General features: G+C 35.2%; 1 protein-coding gene and 1 long non-coding RNA gene across 9 annotated transcripts in view; one reads left to right on the top strand and one right to left on the bottom strand.

Moving 5' to 3' along the window:
- LOC110469642 (uncharacterized) overlaps positions 1-24584 on the bottom strand; it is a 218447-nt gene extending 193863 nt beyond the window's left edge. For all 4 annotated transcript variants that reach the window (XR_014956533.1, XR_014956531.1, XR_014956532.1 and 1 more), the window contains exons 1-2: positions 16979-24584; positions 8811-8958 (exon numbers count right to left, since the gene is read on the bottom strand). This is a non-coding gene — a long non-coding RNA (uncharacterized LOC110469642). The remainder of the gene's footprint in view (positions 1-8810; positions 8959-16978) is intronic.
- Positions 1-24639, top strand: part of KCNH7 (potassium voltage-gated channel subfamily H member 7) — a 211418-nt gene that overhangs the window by 17292 nt on the left and 169487 nt on the right. The window lies entirely within an intron of this gene.

Here is a 24639-nt window from a genome sequence, read left to right as displayed (position 1 = left end):
AGTTTGCAAGCAATTATGAGAGCAAAATAACATGCAAGTATTTTAAAACTAAAGTATTTTCCTACTAACTTCAGCTCTGTTCTTTAGGGTTATTGCATATTGCATTCTTTAAAGTTATATTTTTTTATCCTGGTATCCAGAATAATCATAAGAGATTTTAGAGACCAGGTCAGTGAGTTAAGTCACTCAGCCCAGGTCTATTTGCTGGGAAAAAATAGGGTCTTATTGTAAAGTGTTAATGCTAAATAGAAACCTTTTGTGAGTACAGGACTGACAGTTCCATTAAGTCTACCTAACCAGCCTTTCTGAAGTGCAGCAAAAAGGGTAAGCAGAACCTCTGGCTAAAGAAGTATCTTGCCTCACCTTAAAATGCTTTTTCCAAATCCTGCAGTGGTAAATTCAGCTTTCCTTTTGGTATTTTAGGGACCTTCATACACATCTTTGTTGGAGTTTGATATTGTTTTACATTTTGTGAGAATAAAATACGGGTACTGTGATGCTGAACTGAGATCAGCAATCAAAGTTAACATTCTACCTCTAGATATTATCTGTAAAGGAAACTTTCCAAAACAGATGGAAGAATTGTAAAGAAAGTTCATTATTACCTGTCAGGGACATATCATCTATATATTGCAGATGAAAAAAAAATACTAAAAAAAAGGCAAAAAAAAACCTACCCAAAAACAAAATGAAAGGTTTTTAAGTCTGTTTGTTCTGTACTACCAATACTTTCAGCAAATTAGTAATGTTATTATGTAACAGCAGAGTAGAAAGGAAAATTTTGCTAGGATTGAATCAAGTTTAAATCTGTTTTAGTTTAGCCAAGTGTATCAACCTTCAATCAGTGATGGTCACATCAAAACTATTTTGATAAACTTTAGGGTCTCAGGGCTACAGTCCTAGAGTGATTGAGAAGTTTAAGCAAGTGAGAGAAAAGTGTGTAAAAACCTGATGAAGAATTTTCCTGTTAGTTCCATGCATAAAGCTCATTTCACCTTTAACATTACTATAACTTTCAGTAGGGAGGGAGAAGAATGGAAATATGAATTCTCCAGAGTACCTAGAATTACCAGTTGGCACTTACCAAGAATCACACCGCCTTTCTTTACAAAGGTGCCCACAGTTTTAACCCTGTAAATTTGTTCAAATTATTATGTATCTTCCCCTTTCCTTCAGATTCTCAAGAAAATTTTATTGATTTAGCTCTTTGTGAGCATTTTGATTATTTATTTGGTATGAAAATAATGGCCTGCATTTAGTCCCTATATAAGAACTTTTCTGAAAATATAGTCTGAGCTACAAATTTAGGAAAGTGATAACTCTGATTTGTGTAAGAGCTCACTGATTTTTTTTTCTCATTATGTCATAGAGGATCTATCTTCTGCAATTGTAAAATTTAGCAAGAATATACTGCATCTGGTAATATCTTCAAACAATAATATAGAATAATAATATATATCGATATATATATATAGATATATATATTAAAATAATATAGAAGTACTATTGATATATTTTTCATTGTTTCTACTCATTCTTACTTGCATTTATTTTCCATGTTACCTCTAAAATAAATATCAGAGTATGATGAAACACAGAAGGGACAAATTACAAACTCAATGCTTTTCCACAACTTTTTTCTTCAGAGCAGCTAGCAAAATCCAACACTGAATATTCATTGGTTTTGGTATCAATGTTGATTTTTAGCTTTAATACAGTTTATGGGAAGTAAATAGCTTCATATATATTTACTATGGTGGTTATAATCACTCATATAATTGGATTCCTAACACAGTTTACCAAAAATATAATCAATATTACACATGAAATTGGCTTGGCTCTGTATTAAAGTGAAAAAGCCAAATAGAAAGCTTGATGAATCCCTTGACTTGGTGCCCTGTCAGACTTCAGGAGTTAGGATCCTCTGGAGAAGATGTTTATTACAGGCCACTCAAAAAGGAAAGAAAGCAAACTGAGGTTCCCTAAGAAATATATAAGCACAATAAGAAAACTTGTGCATAAATTACTGTATAAGAGGGCATGAAATATTTTGGTTCTTGGCCAAACTGGGGAATAAACATAACAGAAATAATTTCTTTCAAGCTCTTCCCTAATAACTTCTCAAGTCATGATTCAACTAAATCATTTTTGCAAATGCTGAATTTCTCTGTGAAAGCTTGGAAGCTTAAGTAAGTATTATTGCACCACACAGAGAAGGTTGCAATATCTACTAAGCCCAAAAGCTTGGCTTCAAACTGCCAAAACAAGAATTGAATATGAATAAAATATTAAAAATTTAGGATGAAAGCTTTTACTTAAACTTTGATCTTCTGGGCAGGACAAAAAAATACAAACAATGGAGAAAGATGGACATATGTATAATTAAAATATCACTTTAATTTCATTAAGTATTAATGAAAAAATGTGACTAGTCCCATTGTATGTCTCATTAATATCAACAATTAATAAGGCTTTATGAAATGTGCAAAGAGGAGTATAAGTAACTCAAACACTGATCCCAAACATCCAATAATTAAAAAAACATGGGCGTAGAGTTTCTTTAACAAAAAATTCTTAAAAAGTCTCAAGTCTAAAATTTATACTAATTTTAAAATCGGAAATGTCGAGATCCTTACAATCTACATTCTATTCTTAAAATGTTCACTCTAAAGCAATTGAAGCATTTTTGTGAGTGACAGATGAAAACTGATAAAAAAGCTTCTGACCTGAAATGTTTAGCATCAGATTCTCTGAAATCCAATAAATTATAATAGCTGATACATAATTAGAGATAAAATTTACATTTCTTATTTTTAGTTTTTACACATAATATATTTTCATATGATTTTTAATATATCTTATAGAGAATATTAAAAGTACTTATAAAGTAGGTCTATGATACACTTACTGTAAGATCCTGTGCTATCCTTTGGATTACATAGAAACCAAGGAAAAAAATCTATGGTGCTTTCATCATTTAATACATATATTTATAAATGGGGCAAACAAAAACTATTATTTACATACCCATCATTATTTTATTAAATAATTCTAAAACATTTATAACTACTTTTTGAAAATTTTAGAAAACTGAAATATCTGCTTATTTTACCAGAGACACCATGCTGGTTTTATAATTCCTCAATGTCTAGGCCAATTTCTTTAAATTTCTGCTTATCTAAGTGAAGGTACTGATACCTAATATTTCTAAAGGTATTGTTTGTGCTGCAAACAGCAGACCAGTTTCCAACTACCTTTTTTAGTTCCCTGTCTCTGCTTAATGCTCTCCTCTCGAACACAACACTAATTTTTGTCATTTGTTTAGTTGCATTTTGGTTTAATCCAGACAGAAAAACAAGAATTTCCTAATTGTAAAGCCATACAGGCTAGCACAGGGTAAATAGGTATTTGATAGTTTCATGGGAAACTGGATTACAATTCCCCTCATTAAACTAGTTTTTGCTGTGTAAAGCACTGTTTCTGCCACTGCCCCTGAACTCTATGCTCCCAGGCAGAATATACATTATTCTACAAGGGAAACATCATCTCAGGACAAATCTCTGACCTTTTAACAAATATTGAAGACATCAATTGGTCATTGCAGAGCTTTACGAATGAGTGCAAAAACAGAACAGGTCAAGACCAGCAATGAAGTCACGATCAGCAGTAGTACTTATTTCAAGGTTATATACAGAAACCAAAGATTGAGCACATATTCCTATGGAGAAGCTTTTCATCAGAATTTACAAGAACAGTCATTTTTTGGAAAACATTTAACAGCCAATATTTGTAGATGTCCAAAATTTCAGAAAATTTAGGAAAATACATTTTTTCACTAACAACTACTACAAGGTAAACTGTAGTTCCAAATACAAAGTTCCTTAGAAAGTACTTATCCATTATGCCTTAAACTATTTCACTGAATAAAAGCATTCCATGCCATACTTAGGCAAATAAGCAGGTGGTGGAAGTTGAGCAGACAGCAGATTAAGAACAAGATCTGTATGAAGCATCCAGATACTTCAGGGACGAGGGCAAAATTTAAGTAGGTACCCATATACATGTTAATTGATTTTCCAGTCTTCCACTCATGTAAAATGAGTAGATGGAAAATTCAGGAATCTTTATCCTTTGTATCCTTATGCAAGAGTTGGTGGATGGTATTACAAGCTTTCCTATTTATCAACACAGTGCTACACGTTTTACCAGTTTCAAAGATGGCAGGACTTTTACTGCCATGCCCCAGATCGCCAGAACTCTTCAAACAGTCACTTCAGTGCACATTTTTTTCTTAAAACTTCTACAGCCAAGAAAGAGTGTTGGAAGTGAAAAACCAGAATATGACCTGATACTTTTATCCTCATCTCTGAGTACTTCCCAAAATAGGGACATACCTATCGGATGCGTAAAAGAACAACTACTGTGTGCTCACTAACAGCTTGTAAGAGAATTTTTGAATACTGAGTAGGAGGAGAAATGACAGCTGACCAGGAAATAGGGTTATTATATGTTCTTTTTTAAAAGCATCATTTTGAACCATTTCCACAAAACCACTACTCAAGGTTAATGAAGCAAACACAAACTTATCATTTCATCCTAAAGACTGAACATCAAATGCAGCATTATCTCTAATACTGCATTGCAGTATCACTTCTGGGTTTCTGTCCAAGTCTGGGTATGGGGCTTGAAATCATGGTTTTCTGGTGATCTTAAAAACCTACTGTGATCTCAACCATAAAGGCATTCATCCTACTTTGAATTATGCAGCAAAATACTTACTGTTGTTGCACAAATCATGGGAGTGTGATACAAATAATTGACATTTATAGAAATAATCATAAAATTTAAAAATAAACAAGGCCCTAAATATTACAGAAAGACAGTTTAAAGACTAACATATACTGCATTAAGTACTTTTATTTCTCTTAAACAGACTTGTTGTATTGCTAGAGAAAGATAAATAGATACTAAATTACAGTGCACAGTGTTACATCACTCGAGCAATTTCTTCCAGCCTTTGCAGAAATAGTATTAGACCCATTAACCTAATCATCATTGAAATTGCATTACTAATATTTAATTTAATGCTTATTTTAAAATGTAGCAGTTCAAGAGTTAAATATTCATGTGTAGGGCACAATTAATTATCTTAGGGCTTCACTTGTAGCATGTAGTACTCTATTTGTGGTACTCAAGTACTGTGGTACTCTATTTGTAATAAAGATGACTGGTTTGAATTCTACAGAGGTTGTTATGACTGCGAACAGCTACTTTAATCCAGAGGTACAATTTAGCTCTGCATCCCAGCATCCAAATGAAAATAAGAGAAGACAACTGAGGAATGAATTTTTTACTAGGGATACAGATACCTTAATGGCTTACTTCACCATAGTGTTTGAACATGCAAGGAGCAGCCAAAATTAGTGCAGTTTCTATGAAAAGCTACCACCGGCAACTCTCGTCATCTTCCTTTTATGAAGGCTGCCCCAGCAGTAGAAGCCACAGACAAAAGCTCGCTGATACACACATTATTAGAGAGAAACACATAACACCTCTGCATTCCAGTTAAGTGTTAACCATTCAGGTCGGGAATGAACCAGTGTGAGCCACTCATATTATGAACAAATCTGAGAATTACATGAATCACAATTTGGTGATTTGGTGAACTGAAAACTGGAGAGGAAAATAAAACTGCTCTGAGTCAGAAAAAAGAGCAGAGTTGGGTTGGGGAAAGGAGATAGTGAGTAATAAAGAAATATAAAGTCAATGAGAAAAAAAAATCCAGAACTACTGCTACAAGGTGAGAAAGTTGTCAAAAGAAATCTTGCTATCCATAAAATGCCTCATCAGTGGTGCAATTTACAATTTCATAGCATGAAGCTATGTCTCAAGGAAATGTACTAACTTTTAAAATTTACATCCATTTTCTTTGATGGAAAATTTCCCAAATAAATGCAAAGTCATAAATAGTTTCTGGGTTCATTCTGCATTTACTATTTGTTTTTTGTTTAAAATAAAAAATGCAATAAATTTAATCTTAAAGCTTCTTATATTTAATTTCAGAAACATTTTTTGCTAAAGTAATATATATAATCACTCTTTGTAATTATATATATAAAGATAAAATAATAATACCAAAACAAACAGCTTAATAGTATTCCTGATTTTGAAGGCCTGTGTGCAACAATGATGAATTCAGTAGCCTTCTCCTCCAATGTATTTGGTAAGAATAAAATTATAAAGCCATTTATAGTGCTGTTATCATTCACAGGATTGCTTAGGACAACACAACTGGCTAGACTCTCTGTAAGCACCTTGTATCATGCATGTAGAAAGAGTTAGTTGTAAAGAGTTTTTACAGCTGGATGCCAGGTTTCTGGCAGCTCTGAATGTCAGAGCAGTCTCTGATATGGCCCTGATACAAGACTAAAGCTGTACTTCAAAGGGCTGTGGGTATAATGCATTTGTACACATGCACAAAAACACAGTTCAATTCCTGGCTTAAATGTCTTGGTTTTCTTGCTAATCCATATCGATACTTTTTAAGTAGGTCTTTAGATATGAGGATTGTAAATTCAAAGTGTTCAGGATGTTATGCCAGCAGGCAGTCAGGAAGATCAGAGGAATAACAAACAGCAAAACCCACATTGATAGAGAAGTTCGGTTCCTTACTAATTAACTACAACTGTGATTGAAATTACTTGTTTTGAAGAAATCTATTCACATTTCTTCTTTCAAATTTCCTAGAAAAACTGTTTCATACCAGACTTTGTTAGGTGCGGAAACATGTGGCTGAGACCTAATGAAAGGATTAGTCTCATACAGCACAGATTGAAGTCACTTAGGCCTTTTACTGTGACAGGATAAACTGAGACTAAAACTTAATGCCTTTCAAGCTTTAAGCAAGAGCTCAAAAACACTTTCTAGCAGTTCCAATCAAAGTCTGCAAAGTTCTAATCCCTTTATTGCAAATAGTAGAAAGGATTTAAAAAACATCATTCTACAATTTAACCCCAAAACTAAAGATACCCAAATGTATTTTGACCTTTTTCAGTCAGCTATTCTCTGTTTTGAATGTATCTTTGCAGCAACTCCACTTCACTAAAATTGTCCCAGATGTGTGTATCAGTTTAACTGAAATTAGAACTGGGGTTAAAAACTGTATGCAAGTACATATTAAGCTATCTTGGAGTGGTATTTAAAAATCAAAAAGACAGGCCAGGAGAGAGTTTATCAGAACTGAGACTGATGCATTTCTTCCTTGCTTTTAACTTTATGATTAGAAAAATGAAGGACATGCTTTGCTTTGGAATTCCCCTATTTGCTTTTGCTTATTAGTGAAGATCAAAATATACCCAACTCTCTTACCTAATGCTACTTTAGTTTCCTGATGTTGCCGGGTGATCCTGAACTAGAGCAGTCATTACTTGTATCCTTATATAAGTTTCCAGTAATAGTGCACTGTTGAAATATTTTCCCCATATTCTGTTTTTAAAATAATTCTACTTTGCTTTGCAGTGGGGGATTTGTGGGACAATGAAAGTAAATTGCTTTAGTAATCTTTTAGCCCCTGCAAATATGAAAGAAAATGAACATGTTGATGGCAATACTCAAATAGTCAAGACGGCTTCAATTCAATAAAATTGTAGCAAGAAAGCCATTATGCATCTTCCCTTTTAATGGCATAAGTTCCCAGTTGTATCATGTCTAATAATTTCTTTTGCTGTTTTATAAAGTGTAGCTGTATATTTTCCTTTATGTTGCTCGGTTACAGAATTTTTTTTTTAACTTCAGCATAATTGTGTTGCCTAATGAATAAATTATATAACACATTTAATCCTGATTGATATTTCAGTAAATTATTCCTGCTACTAATTAATGAGCACTTCTGTATCTGCAAAAGATGATTTAACTAATCCAATGTATAGATTTTCTTGAAGCTAATTGTTAAGTTTAATGAACCAGATATCTCCCACTGAAGTAAGTGTCGCATCCTTACACCAAGCAGCTAAAAAAGTTGTAAATCCCCTTGCACAATAGAAGTAGTTATGGATCAAAGCTGGTTCTGAACCGTCTTCTGCTTGTGTAGTGTCCTTGACTTTAATGGGAATGTGCAAGTAAAATACAGTTTTCTACTCTGTTATGACTTCAGATATGATTCTGTTCTCCTAATTTGTGTTCTGTTTAACTTTAGATAATTTTAAGTATCAAAAGTATAATAAATATAATGAGGGATTTCAGATATGAAATTGAGTCTATCTGAAAAAACAGCCAGAGAGGAAGGCACTGGTGAGGATGTGTTTCAGGGAATGTGCAGATTACTGACTAGCAAGCAAAACCACAATAAAAGCTTTTTCAATACACAGTTTCTCTGGAACGTCCACATTTAAAGCCACAGACAAATTTAGCAGGAAAGAAATAATCAGTAAAACAAAATGCAGTAAAGCAATTGAACACAACTGGAGTCCCAGACAGACCTGCTATCAGCTGCCATTACTGGCGTGCAGCACAGGATATGTTAAAGACGGCTGATGGTGAATTACAATCACACAGAGAAATGGGGTAGAGCCACTCAGGATGCACACAAGATTAAAAGAGCAGCTATTTGCTTAGTCACTTTTTTGCTTCTCCTTGCTGGCTGGAGTGCCAGATAATCCCCATCCAGATGTTACTTATGACATTGACTTTTTTTTAGAACTTAGTCCAAATGTCAGGTATCTGAAATGGAAAAAATTCCAACCAAACAAAAAATAACAAGCCGATAAAACCCAACATCAAAAACCAAAACCAAGACAAATAATGAGACTTACTTGAAATAAAACATCATGTCTGGAAAAGTGGCAAATTAGAAACTTGATGTTACTGAATTAGTGTTGCATCACAACAGGCTTGTTTGGAGGGTTCTCTGTCATGTCATACGGATATTGCCACATAACTTCTCCATCAGCAGTAGCAGCACTAACAAGAAGGGAATATAATAAATGGGGTTTTTAAAAGTCTTTGACTAAAAATCATGTTAATATATGTGGATTCTATTTATATTTTTGAAACTATAACTTGCTTTTGGATAATGGTTTTAGTTTTTTAGTTTCAGTGTTCATAATTTTTTTTTTAAATCCCAAGGTACATTAGAAAGACATTTTCATAGCTGTCAAATTTAACTCTGGCTAAAATCTTGCCATACATCATAGTATCAAACTTTCTATCAAAACTTGTCCCTCTAAAATTGTATTAATTATTATCTTTTTTTTATTGTTTACCATTAACCTACTTGAAGTGGACTGAATAAAAAGGGTGAACTTTCACTGTTAAACTTTAATGGCAATTTCTATTTCTCCCTGGCAGTCTTTATGATTCCATTTGGAAAGGACTGAAAACACTTGAATCAGGAAACAAGGAGAATATTCTTGAAATAATTGATTTTTAAAAATATTCCTCTTAACTCTCAAGCAGTATTTAATTCAGTCAACTTATACATAAGACTTACTTTTAACCATATTTTTCCTCATTTGCCAACTTAGCTACACCAGTTCATTTTCATTTGATTTGAGGTCTAGGCTCTGAAACATTATTCTCACACACCTTAATCTTGGCCATATTCTAATCTTTTGTATTTTCCCTTTCACATTATGCAACATCAAGTACAACAGACACCAAATACTCTATTACAGCCAAAGGATTGCTGTTTCTGTGCAACCTAAAAAATCATATGAAAAGCAGATTACTACCTAACTGCGTATTTCATAATATGGCAATGTTGCCAGTATTTCTGTGCCTGGGTATTTAAGAGGTATCTAAATGATTCTTACAAGCCATTTCTGTCTGTGTCAAGGAACATGGTTTCTGTAGTACAGGAATGCCTTTCTCTGCTTTTACTTCAGGATATGGTTGGGCATAGCCAAGCACAAGGATTAGCTGAGAAAGCATATTTCTATTTTCCTGATATTTTGGGAGGTTGGCTCTTAAAATCAAAGAACAATGCAAAAATTGTAGGACGGTATAGCAGTAGTACATTGTTCAGCTCATCAGCCCTCTATTTCATGGCGGAGTCGCACAGGCAAAATTGGAAGGAAAGGTCTGGCACCTTTTAGTACATTTGAACACATGTGGAAAGGTCCTCAGGACAAACTTTGTAAAAGTGTCCAGAAGAATCAAGAGTAGTAACTGTAGAACATGTATTAAACTGCTTGATACCTGCCATCCAAGAATCTTGGTTAATTTTTTATATTACTCTAACATTTTTATATTATCTGACTCCCCTTAACCAGATGGAAAAATATAGTCAAAGTATTCTTATTCTCAAAAAGTCTCCCTAACCAAGAATTAATGGTATTAACTCCCTTAACCAAGTATTAATGATATTCCCTGATTATCCAGCAGTAGCTTTGTACACATAAAACTTCTCTTTCTAGCAACGTGAAGTCAAGATCTTTCCTTAAATCTATGTGCTTTCAAAAACTTTTTCTCTCTTTTTTCCTCTCTCTTCTCTTGATTATAGAGCTTTAATACATGATTGAAAAATGGGTGAATAGTTCTACATTTAACAACTGGTATAACAGCCTGTGGTCTTTGCTAGAGTCACTGAGAACATTTTAATGAACAGGCATGAAAATTTTCTTTTTCAACACAGCATCAATAATAATCAGCTCAAGACAGAGACCCTGGGAGGTAAGCCACAATTTGTGGCAGTATAAACAAAATGAAACTCAGGAATGCAAAATCTAACTTTATTTCTGAAACTTAGTGAACAGTAAGTTAACCAAATGCATTTTCTCAGTAACAGCTGATGAATTTTGGTAATCATAAACTGTGTCTGCAGTGTTTTCCCATCTCATCTGTGTATTGTTCCATGAGACAGTTTGCCTTTTCCCATTATATACAGTCTAACACTGATGAGTTCAGCTCATGTACCACCTTTATCCTGAGTAACAGCTGTCTTGTGTCACAGTCCAGCTTCCCAAGAACTTGGTCTATGATACAGTCAACTGAGATACCACAAGTGTTAATGAATGATTTGAGCTGTGCCAGCACCAATGGTTACTACAACTTCTCGGAACAATGTTGGGCCAGCCAGCTGGACTGTTCTCAGAGTTTGGACTATTTTCACTCAATTCAGAGGGCTCCTCTGACCTCCCTTCTGTACTATTAACAGATTTTTAATGGGACCTGGCAATATCACTTTTCTCTAGCAAAATACACATTTCCCATGTCCTCTGTTGCATTCAAATAACCATATTGCAGTGGGTGAATTGCTTGTAAATACCACTTTAGGGGGTGGGTGTGAGAAGATTAGTTCCAGGCTGTTGTGCCATACTGTTTCCTTGCAAACATCTTTTTGGTATCTACGTGTAGCAAACTGCACCTTTCAGATCCCAAGTACCTCACAGCAAGTGGCTTTCCATAAATGAAGTGGCAGGAGTGCTATTCCTCTGCCTGTTATTGCTTTCCTGTCAAAGGTGCATTCATTGCACTTTGTGTTGCTCTTCCTAAAATTTCCTCTGTATGTTTGTTATTACTGTTTTTTTTTCCCTATCACCATTTTCCCTACCAGGATTATAGGTATTCTTCCATGGTCTCAATATTATCTTGCTTTAATTGCAAAACTTAAATTATAGACTGATCATATTAATGTTAAACTACTAGTAAAAGTCACTTCAGTGACATTTAGAAAAAATTTGAATACTTACTTATCCCCAACTTCAGCATTAGTGGATATTATTTTTGGTCACAGAGGTTATTTTCTCTTTCCCTCACGCATTTATTCTTCCCTGAACCTGCTGTAACAATGTCAGCCATTTTCCTGTTTTAGGTCAATTTTTTAAATTTGTTTTGAGCTAAGTGTAAACTAGGAGAGTAGGAGGAGTAGTTTAAAATATGTAAGATACAATCTTTTCAACGGGCCACTAGTTTATTTTGCAAATACTGCAGTGAAAAACATTTCCTTGTGTAAAAATAAATTTAAGTCAGACAATTGCTGTGGCACTTGTAAATGTTTAATGAAACCCTTGAAAGCACTTTCCCATGTATTTAAGTTTATGATTGATAAATTGCAAAAAAAGAGTTCTTTCAGTGATCTTGTCACACTTTACAACTAGGATCGGGTATAAATACCAGCAAATTGTCATGTAAACATCCCCAAACACAATGATGTGTGTTATATGTCAAGGGGAGAAAAACAATGTTACAATTTGGTTTTCAAGTGCTTTCTTCTCTACAACTTCAGTGCCTTAAAACATAGCTACATGAAAGATAAGATCAGATTTGGTAACTCCCCCAGATTTTTTTCATGCATTTCCTTATTTACCCTGAGAACAGCTTTTCAGACAGAGGTTGCTCTGCCGGCAGAATCAGAAAAAAAAAATTGATAAATTATAGAAGGGTGATATATTTGGGTGATATATTTACTCAAGTCTTCTCTTTGAGGAAAGGCGATGTGGGCAGGTGGTTTCCCCACATCTCTTCAAAACACAGGTGAAACAAATTAAAATAGGTCAAAACACTTATATTGTTCACATCTACCTATACTAGAAGCTTGTTTTTCCAAGCAAACATCTAGTCTCCACCCCCTACTGTCCTTTTACAAGGATTGCTGGAACCACAGCCTAGTTACAACCACCTCTGTAAAACAAATTCTTCTGCCTATGCTAAGTATTATTTAAGATATTGTCCATTATGGGTGAAGATAATACCTGTATCTTCTGGGAACTGTACAGCAAATTATATACATCTGAAATTGCTTGTGTACTCAGCTCACTGTAACAAGTCCCAAATCAATTGTTGATTGTGGTATGTATGTACTTAAATCAAATTTGGGCAGAAATTTTAGAAATTAGCAATGCAAGTTTTCTTTTCTCTGTGGTGATACACTATCTGATTTTTCCATCCAGGCATTAATTAGCATTACCTTTGCACATACAGTAAGGAGATAAAGGCAAGAGAAATAACCAAGTCCTGATGTTCCTTCAGGATAAGAAATTCAACCTTTTAACCAATGAAATATGTATAAAACAGTCTTTGAACATTGTAACCTTTCCCTTGCGACATGATCACAATGGCATCTGATCAGTTGCTACTTTTTCCAGTCATCAAACCATTCAGAAAATTAGTCAGAGCTAACCTTGCTTGGAAGTGGGAATGCTAAGTGGATTTCTAGAAGGTCACAGTAGCCAGCACTGCCCCCTCCTCATCCTAAACTAGAATTACAAAGCTCAAAACCTCTTTACAACAGAGGCATTATCCACACTATTTCAAGCATGTGCGCATGGGCTGGTGCACGCCAGGGAAACTGTGGGCTTTATATGTGTTCGTTTTCTATTTTAGGGTATTTGTATTATTACTGCAAAGACCTCACTGTTTTTCCTTGTTAAATATTTGTTTATGCAACATTCCCCCTGCAGGCAACTGTGTTCATGGGATCCTTACTTTATAAGGAATTTCAGTCCCATATGTTGCTCCTGGCGCTTTTTGCTGCTCTACTGGCACCTCTGCTGCTTGCCCTTTAACTAAAGTGACAATTAAATCATAGAAAAACAAATCTTAAGCTGTAACCGAAATCTCTCCAAGCCTGAGGCTAAAGCAACCAAGCTCCTTTTTAGATTGTATTTAAATGTTATGGACTGCATCTGGCCACATGACAGCAATGACATAAATCCATACGTTCCATGAGAATTTCAAGGCTGACTTTCTTCAGCTCGAGGAAAGCAAGTTTTGCCTGATGTACAGAACTGCTTTGATGTTAGCAGGAGTACAAACATTCAAGATTAATTAGAGCTCAAAGCATAAATGCAACAAAGGGAATTCCCTTCCCTTCTGTTCTTTCCCAATGGAGAGAGGGAATTCCCTTCCCCTTCTGTCCCCTCTCTGAGCAGGGAGGGAATCCCTTTGCTATTCTTACTCATGATGACGATTCTTTCCTCTCCCTAAGAGCAATGGGTAGTTTGGATATTTTTTTTTTCCTTGTTTCCTCTTTCCTCATTACAGGGTTAAGAGCTCCCTGGTTTTCCATCATTTCTCTCTCAGAGGTGAAATGGAATTGAGACACTCACAGTACCTGTTTTCTGTTTTAATATTTCAGTATGATAATTAATTTTATGTGGCGTGGGGTTTTTTACTTTTTTTTACCCCTCTGGGTGCAGCATTTTATCCCACAAACATATGAAACCAGAAAACCACTTGAAATTTGGTTACTGGCAGCTATGATCTAAATATAACTGCTTCCACTTCAGTATGGCTAATTAATAATTAATACACAGAATGGGGTTTAAAAACAAGGCTGAACACCAGAATCCATATTTCATTAAAGGGGCTTCTCCTCCAGTGTAAAGCATCCCCCAACTACAGCTTCTAATGCAAGAATTTAGTTATTCTCACTGGAACTGACTAAAATAATCTGTCCTCCCACCCTGCCAGGAATTACAGAATACCATGGACTGACAAATTATTTCAAATTCAGTTTGATGTAGGATAATGGCCCAGAGAAACCACTGCTAATGTACAGATTAAGTTCCATTTCAGCTGTACACCACTGAAGCGAGTTTTGTATTTCCCTTCACAGGGTAATGAGTTTCACCTGTGTGATTAAAACTAAAGAATAATGGACGATGATGTGAACTTTGTTCATTTACTGTAGTACTTGTTGTTGGCTTTTAATAATTTAGAATATTGCAGATCATAGATGGAGCTGTTCTATGATACCTTTGCTAAAAAATAATGAGGTAATATTAATCTGAAACATCATTGTAATTTATGTCCTGAGGCTGAACTTCTAATGAAGAATACATTTTCTCTGGTTTTAACTGAAATGCTCTTTTTCTTCCCTAACTGGTGTTCAACATCCAGGGCACAGTCAGCAAATTTTAAATGTAAATTTCTAAAACATGAAGCCAAGTATAGTAGTAATCCAAATAAAAGATAAAATACAGGAAAATAATTTAAACCCCATAGAATATCTGCAGGAAAAGATAGCCTTTATTCCTCAAACCAATCTTCTCCTGATTGACTGTTCACTCTTGCTTTCTTTAGGCATGGCTGTAATATTACTAAAAATATCATTAATATTTCACTCTAAATGTTTATAGGAAAAGATTGTCTCTTAGGAGCAAATTCTTGTACAAGTAAAATTACAAGCCTGTTGATTCTATCCGCTTTCTGCCCAGATTGGTTAACCAGGGTTTCTATTCTCAGAGATAAAGCACCACTGTTGACACAAAACCCCTGCTATATAGTCTTTATATTTTAAGGACTTTTAACAGAAACAAAAATCTGGAGCAATGTCACCTTTAGATATGTTGTCATCAGCTAGTCACTTATATCTTTAGAAAATCACTGTAGGAGGTATATTGCAAATATTGTAAGAGCAGGTTGATTAAATAAGTGAAGTGAGTATAATCAGACCATTTTCAAAACTTCCATTTAAAAAATATATAATATTTTACTTCTTGTGAGGGTATATAGATATAAATCTTGCACTATTGAAGTGCAGCCTCACCTATGCAAAAGAAAAAAAAAAAAGATTAGTTAGTCAGGTTCAGGGAAACCAGTAATCTCAAAGGCAGCAAGCACTGTCAAAGAACTGAGAGCAAGACAGAAGCCAGACACATCTGAATTGTAACTTACTAGGTTTGACTTTCACAGTCTCAATTCCTCCTCTTGAGACAGAGTTCACTATGAGATTTGCAATACATTTTATGCATCTTTCTCAGCTAGTCTCAGCTGGCCAGAATTTAAGGCTCAAATGATCTCATCTGTGAGTAGACTAGGTATCTAAGTCAATGTATTACTCATAAAAGTTGGGATTTTCAAGTGAAACATCAGCTAAATTATCATCTTTTGCTGTACTGTTACCTTCATATTTGTAAGATCTCAAGCATTTTTATATCTGGAACCATGTCACTTAAGTAGAGAAGTACACTATCCTCTCCATATGTAATTGTAATGAAATCACAAATCAGGAACATTCAATGTAATTTTAACCTGGTTTAGGTTGTTGGGTTTTTTTTGTTGTTTTTTTTTTTTTTTAATTATAAGAATCCCAAGAGTTATCAGTTAGGCTTTTATCAGTTATCATTTACTGCTGAATTACCATTGTTTTGAAAGCCTTTTATTTACAGAAACATTCATAATCTGTATTTCTTTTGGTGTCACATCCTCATAATTTCCCATTGCTGTCTCCAGCTCTTTAAACTTAAAAAAAAAAAAATCAATCTAATTTCTCCTTTTTTTGGTACTTAATGCAGTGAAGAAAAGGTAAAAATATGTGAAGGTCATATGGAGGTTATGTCTCTAGGGAAACTCTTGTTAAAGTTGTGCAAATTCTGTACATGCAAATGTTGTGCAATTTCAGTACATGCAAATGTTGTGCATGCAAAAAGTCAACAAATATTCAATCTGGTTATTCAATTACTGTCAGCCCTCTGAGGGCTGCTGAGCTAACCCTACTGCCTTTGACATACAACAACTGTTACATGAAAAAGACAGTGTTGTGTGAGAACCGATTTGCTGTTTCTTTGCTCCTTCTAATCTATGTTTATGTAGTCACATTTTCTGAAAAGAATGTTCTGGCCGCTGATACAGGTTTGCATGGTATGAAAGGGCACTCAGCTTTGTGATGACCATCTGCAAATCTTCTTTGAAGAACAGCTTTCCAAAGCCTATTCTAATATAAATGTGATGAATAGTCATCTTTAATGAACAAATATTAGTGGTTTTTGCTTCCTATTTATCTGTTCTTAAATTACGTGAATGGTAGGTCAAAAAGGACTGAATTAAGAACATTCTCTTCAAAGATGTTTATAGAATGAGGAAGGTTCCTATTATATTCTGCTGTTAACCTGTAATACTACTTGTCCTCAAGTATAAGTTCTTAGTTACATTCTTCTGCCTTGAAATAAATCAGAGGGCTACTAACCCAAACCTTCTGCTTCACAAAGCCCCAGACAGATTACAGATACAAAAGACAAATACACAGATAGCACAATACCAGAGAGAGTGCTACTGTTTCAGGTGGCAGCCTTTTTCTTTCGGTAGGACTTGACCTCTCCGAGCACCATTCGTGTCCTTAGGGCCGCAGCAGCCCCGCGGCGGAGGGAGCGGCCGGCCCGGCCCTGCCGCAGCCCAGCCGGGCGGGAGGGAGGAGGGAGGAGGGAGGGAGGCAGCTGCTCCCGCTATGTACAAACAAAGCCCCGGTTGCTGTAGCAACCCGGCAGCCCTGAGCGAGCTCCCCGGCACGGCACGGCCCTGCATCCTCCCCCGCGCCGCCCGCGGGGCTCCTCGCACGCTTCATCCCCTTTTGGACAAGGCGCTTCGGGATCTGCGCTGATCCAGCCCGCCGAGGTGAACGCCGCCGGACGCGCTTCAGCTCTGCCAGATGAGAAATGCGAGCGGCTCTGCGGGCTTGTCACCGGCCCAGCTCTGCAATACCTACCAATAGAACGTGCTTAAATATGTATATTGGGCGTGCACATTGGGAAGGTAAATGGTAATCTATTTGGTGAAACTGAATTTTAAAATACACATAGCCTTTGAAAAGAGAGATGGGCTGTATACAACAGCATGGTGCGAATTTTAATGCTTTCTTTCTAAAATTCAGCATCTATAAATTAGGTTCTGTCACCAAGTTTGTTTCATTCCTCAATTATCAAGATAACATTCCTAGATCCACAATACCTAATATTTGTGTCAGCTTTTGCAAGAAGAATCTGGAATAAAGAAACACACCTTTTTTTTCTCTCTCTTTGACAAATATATAGGACCTACATATCAGACCAAATGAAAACAAAATATCACTAGACTTATTATAATGCCATTACTTAGACTGTTATTATAATTAGCATTAGGTCTTTCAAACTTAAAATATATGTTTGCATGAATCATGCTAAAATATCTCTCATTTTGATGAGCTTGGAACATGACACTTTAAAGGAGATGATCAAGAGAGATTTCATGTGCTGAACTGGATACTCACAGCTACATGGAAATCTCTCATTATCCTTTTAGTTCATTGTGAACAGATAATCTTTTCATGTCTCTGACAAGGAGTATTTTAATTCATGGTCTCCTTTCAATTGATGGCTCCTATCAGGGACAAACTCAGTAAAAATGTTCAGAATCCAGTGACAAACAGTAAAAATGTTCAGAATCCACGGTCACACTATGTTACTTCATTATAATAGGAGGAATTGTATCTTTTACTGATCCATTTTTCAGAATCTATCAAGATAGAAACATTGCACTGGCTAAAAAAAAAAATAGTAACACTTTCACTGATATTTGAAAGTTTGTCCAGCTGTCATGAAAGAGCAATTGGTAGGAAGAATGCTAATACCACATCAAAACTTGGCATACAGGAAAACTGATACTCTGGGCAATGAAAAAATTTTCATTATGCTTATTTGGACTGGCTCTAATACCTGGCTCTGCTTATCAGGAAGGCCCAAAATAAAGATGGATATTTTCAACTGACTATTGGTGAGACTTTCTCTAGTGAGACCAACATTGTTCAAAAAGTTCTCATATATTCAGTCATGATTTTTTTAGACATTCATTGTCTCTGATATCTTGAGCTAGAAATTAGATGCCTAACCTCTAATGAAAGGCAACAGTAGATGGACTTTTAAGTACCAGCCTTTGCTGGGACTTATAAAATACATCCTTAAATGTAATTAGTCCCAATTTATTTAAATAGTACTCAGTTCAACAGAAAATGCTACCACAGTTAAATTTTTAACGTGAATTGCTCATCAAAATTTCCATGCAATCCTTTGACATTTCTTCTCAACAAACAGTAAGATAAAATTTAGATAATTGAGTATCCTTACCATCAGGATCAGTTTCAGCAATTTGAGCTCCTGTAACCAAAATGTTCTCAATTGTGTAACAAACAATATCCTAGCCTGTCTCTCTGCATCACTAGAAAGCATTCAGCTCTACTAATGCCTTACTTTGAAGAGAAGAGTTTGTTCTTAAAATCAAGATATATAACACACAGCCTTGCTGCCCAAAAAAATATGAGACACCATGAAATATTCTTTATTATTATTAGATTAGTATTCGTACTAGTATTAGTATGCATCAGCACAATTAATCTAAGGGGTCATTGTCCTATTTCCTTTAAAAACATTTTGCAGTGCTTATGGAAAATGACACTGAGTTCAAATCCATTCAGTGCATTTGAAGACCTGGATGAAAGAGTTCTTCAGGAACAAAGGAATCTCTGATATTGATTATCAAATAATCACCAAATTATACAGAAAAAGTGCTATTACCAGTCTGACCAGATGTAAACCAATGCACCAATTTTCCATTACTACTCTTCTGAGTTAAGTGACCACATTATTAATGTCTAAAACTGCAAAGACCTGATGAAATTAATTTCATGCTCAGGCTTTCCAACAGTTGCTTTTCAGAGAAATCTTTGTAGGCTGTTAGAGTAGGATTCAAAGGCAAAGTGGAATTAGATATAGTGTTTGCATTCAGGTCAAATACTATCAAACAGTAGTTCCACCTAGAAATAATGGTAAACACTGACTTTGCACCAAATTATGACTGATACATAAATAATATATGTACCTATATAGAAAAAAAATAAATAAAGAGACCATGGTTTTAATGACCCTATTAACTACGGATTATTACATTCTCTGTCACTGTCTTGACTTTAGACCAGATCTGAATCTGTTCTAAATTATGGAAATGAAATTTTAGAGAACACTAACATTATGAAGCCTCTTGGGTGCCACACCTCAGAAACACTTTCCAGATTCAATGTGTGGCCTCAGCTTTGGGATCTGTGAATACACAACCACCAGTCACCTCTTTTGAGCATGACATCAGCGATGGCATCTCTAGCTAGGTATCAAAGCTTGCTTTTCAGTGAGATACATTTCTAACTTTAGACTCTATATCAGCAAGTTCTCTAAAAATATGACATATTTCAAACGCACAGAGTATGAATAAAGTGTAAAGTGCATATAGAAAAGTAACACAATTATAAAGGAAATATTTTAAGCCTTGCTGTAAACTTTACCAAATTTAGGTGTTTTATGGCCCCAAAACTGTACTTTCCCCCCAAAAGACCATTATGTCATTTATTCTTATTCATTATTCTAATACCTTCTTGTCCAAACATACAAAATACACAAGAGTTTCCTACAGCAAAACTTACAGTGTATAGGAGACCAGAGTCACCCTCCCATTCACACCCTGTAACTGGCAAACCAAACAGGTCACAGCTGCTTTTACAGTGCTTTGACTGGGTCAGGAAGTTTGATTGTGGCCAAGTATTCACTTGAAGTCAAGTGTGAAATGGATCCAAACCACTAAGACACTTCTATAATTCTAAACTAAAGGTAGTAAGCAGTGTTGGATTAAATGAGCTTCTAAAGATCTTCCTAACACTTGCCCTGTCACACTATAGCAGACTGCACTACCAAGGATGCATTTATTTTTAAAAATCGAGAGCTAGTACTTTTTACAGTTTACTTTCACATATTTTACTTCCATAGTAAGTATCATAAAGGATCAGTTCAGCTGAAAAGACAGGATGTCCCCTTGTTATACCAAGAGACAGAATGGCTTGTCTGTGCACCCACTCCCTGGGTCCACGGAAGCATTGCTCACAAGTATGCCTCATTACATTAAGGAGAATCTCTTACTCTAGTTTTAAGCCACTATTACTATGAAAATATCAGGAACCACATTCTGCTCTTATTTACACTCCTTTTTGGTGCTAGGTTTATATCAAAGTCATGGTGAGCTCCATCTCTCATGCTAAGGTAAATCAAACATTTTTAGTGAGTCTTGTAATGCCACATCCTAATCCCTCTATGGCTTCTCTCTCTGGAGACATTTGAAATGTGTTTATTAGGAAGACCATATTTATATCTTCAGGGATGCCTGTATACAAAATGGAAAAACCTTGTAGGGCAGATGTTGCAATTGGCTAAAAGATTGAAACCAAGCTTTGTTTTATGCAAACTAGAGCGTGAACATTCATCACGTAACTAGGATTTAAAACAACAGAATGAGAGAATAAAAGGATAAAATATGCATGTCTCTTTATACCCCTGTGCTACATTATGAAAGAATCAAGAATGTAGTAATTGACATTTTATTCTTGATGTTCAATGACAGCTTTTAAAAGCTACTCCAAATGCTGGTTCAGCAAACTATATTTAAACTTATTATTCAATGGCACACACCAACATTCCACCTATGTTAAATGTCATGAAACTGTACTTTTTTCAATATAACTAGAATAATCAATCACATTCATTCAGCTAGCATAGCCTGCAGGGCAGTGGGGACTCTGCTGTTGAAACTTAAGGTACACATTAATTAAATGTAAAATGCTAACATGTCACTAATGTGCTCAGATAATCTAAGGTTATATCTCATATTGCATGATGGGCTTTTGGAACCTTGGAAACAGCAATGACCCATTAGACTCCAAAGCCTGAAAAGAAATTAAATTCCTTGTTAGAGTTTAACATCAATTATAAATTTCTGAATTCCATCAAACCTTCATTTTCCAGATATTCTGGACACGCCTATTGGTAATGGCTAGCATGAAAGCAAAACAAAACAACCCAACCACAAACAAACAAAAAAAGCCACGCTACTAACCAACCACCCAACCAACCAACCAAGCAACAAACCAACTCACCCCAGTTTTCCTATATTTGTGATCAAGAGCACCCAGATGGCCAATGGTATAGCATGTTTATATCTAGTCCAAGATCTTCTGTGATCTTGTTGAGACTATTTTGGAGTAAAGGAAAAATGAAGAAAAAACAAGGTGAAAATAAGTGTTTGCCACAAAACAAACCCATGGACATCAGCAAGATTTTGTAGAGTTGCAGCCACACAGGTTTCACTTCAGTGAAAGGAGAAGTGAAAATTATATGTAGCGTTCACTGAATCCAGAAGACCTGAGACAGAAAGACCCACACAACCATACCAGCTCAGAGTGAGTCTCATGTTTACCCAATGGAGAAAAACTGTTAAGCATTAACACCAATCAACATACCAGATTGATCACTGTAAACTGTATAGAACCATGTAGATCATATTTAGGTCAGAGTACCTGCTTTTAACTTCCTATTCCTGTTCCTGGACTTTTGAATGGCCTTTTCTTCATCAATAAGATAGAGGGAAAGGAGATTGTTTTTATTATTCTGTCATAATTCGTCACACCCTAGCTGTATAGGCAGCTGATGCTTTATTTTTTTAGTAATCTAAACAAAGAGAAAAATCTGGTGTTTCTGCTTTTGATTTGCCCACAGGTGAAGTACAAAGGGCCAAACTGACACTTAACATTTAAGTCATAGTTATATTGCAAGAGTTTACAGGGGCAAGGACGGCAAGGACTGTCAGCACTCAAAAATCACAGAACTGATGATAACTGAGTAAACAGTTTTGAGAACACTGGGTCATCCAAAAGTCATTATTTGGCATATCAATACATCTCATTACCTCTCATGTACTACTTCAACTCGACATGAAGACAACTTTAGAATACATAGTTCTAATTCATGAACAATGCAAGCAGTTTGGATCATGGGTCCTCTATTTATTAAGTCTCAACTTCTCTACCAAACTTTCGTACTGGCTTTTCAGAATGGAAGTCACTTGTGATATTGCTATAGTGCATCATAAAACATGAGATTAATTTTCTCTCTTTAGATGTCAGTGCTGTGTAAGTAAATTAAATTTGCATGCTTTAGCATGATACTACCTGATGATTTGGTTTTGTTGAGTGGCATATAGCTAAATTTTTTCACAGGACTACGTGTCCAGAAGCAACACTGACAAAAGCTATGATGATCGTGTTAAATTTGACAGTCAGGAAGATAAAAAAAGAATATACATAATATAGAAAATATGTGTGCTGTATTTTACAGTGTACTAAATAGAAAGAATAATGGCTGGAAATAGACATTCTCAGTATTTATATTCCAACAAAAGAGTAATATTAAAGTCATTTTTATTTCTAACAAATATTACAGTAGCAACATACATGACAGCAAAATTACGTTTATTGGCCAATTAAATTATTTTGATGGTGTGTATTCAAGTCAGCAATTGATCAAGTCAGACCAGAACATTTTCACAGGAGATACCTTTTAGGACAATTGTTGACCTTTTTCATTTACATACCAAACAATGAAATGGGTACTGTGGATGAATACTGAAGGACAAGGATTAAGCTATATGACACTGACATTTAAGTTTGTACTTCAGTTATTCCCACTGAAATTCCTCAACAGAGAGACAAGGCTGCCAAACTCTATCAGTACAGCTGGTAGTACTAAGAAGTAAATAGGGTAAAGAAAGTGTAATCAGAGGATATATAGAAAACAGGACAAGTTAAGCACTATGTGTGCCAAATTTCTTCATTTTCTATTTGTGAAACACATCAATGAAATTTTCACTTCAGTCTGATTTCTGTGATACTCACCTTTAACCCTATCATTAGGAGTATCTTGCAGAAGAAATGAAAACATCCAATAAGAATCACAGAAATGAAATTATTCTACCAGTGTACATTAAAAACAGGTCTAAACACAGGCAAAACCTTTGGTTAAAAAAGGGAAGATACACTACTGAACATAAACTTACTTGGCTTTTGACATATTTTTATGCACTGTGTTGGACAGATGAGGGAGCTATATTCCATAATTTAAAGCTGGACAGTGCATTTAACATACAGTTTATATATAGAAAAAGTGTGAAGCACCATTACTCCATGGGAAAAATATATGGCTGTATTAAAGAGAATAAATTGTTCTTTCCAGTTTCATCAAGATACATTTCTCACATGACCCTTCAGTTTTGCAAGCCTGCACAGGAATATGAAAGAGTAGACTTTAGCCAAATGGCCACCATTCCTCAACTTGTTCCTGAAAGAATACAATGACATGATGGTCTTGGAACAAAATTCACAGAAGAGCAGGGAGAAGACATACTCATAACTCTACAGGGCACTAATTTAAATCTTAAAGCCAAACTCTAGTTATCTATGGAATGACTCTATAAAGGGCATTATAAGCTCATCCTCACTTGAGGTAGTGGATACCCCCTCTTAGAGGTTTATATGGTTGCATTTTTGTCCTCCTCCACTACTCTATATCTATCAACACCTCAAGTTATTAATTTGTAGGATCTATCATAAAAAATAAAGCTGCCTCTTACTAAATAAAATATTACTAGCCAGTTCAAATATAACATTACTTTGCCTTTGTAAACAAAAAAATGAAGGCGTTTGCTAGATTACCAGTGAAAAGTCCTTAAATATTTCTTTAATACTATCTCTATGGAAAGGGGCTATATTCATTCATTATAGGCTCACAAATAGGTTCACAGCAACACACTCCATTTTTAACAGATAATTAGGTACTATATTCTTCAATATCAGATGCTGTTTTCAGTCCAATGTAGTATGCTATTACTCTTTTTTTTTTCCAAGGGAGCAGAAGATAAACCATTCTGGGACTAAAAGAACCATCTTCTTAGCTTAAATATTCTACAGGGGTCTTGTACCTTAAATATTCTAGAGGTGTCTTGTATTTCTGCCATGGGTATGTAGAACATACCCATGGCAGAAAAATGTACCCGTCCATATTGCAGAGACTGGCTTTATTC

Source organism: Lonchura striata, chromosome 7 (assembly GCF_050655825.1).
Source record: "Lonchura striata isolate lonStrDom1 chromosome 7, ASM5065582v1, whole genome shotgun sequence".
NCBI lineage: Eukaryota > Metazoa > Chordata > Aves > Passeriformes > Estrildidae > Lonchura > Lonchura striata.
Note: the sequence above shows the minus strand (reverse complement) of the source record. Positions and strands in the feature narration are given on the sequence as shown.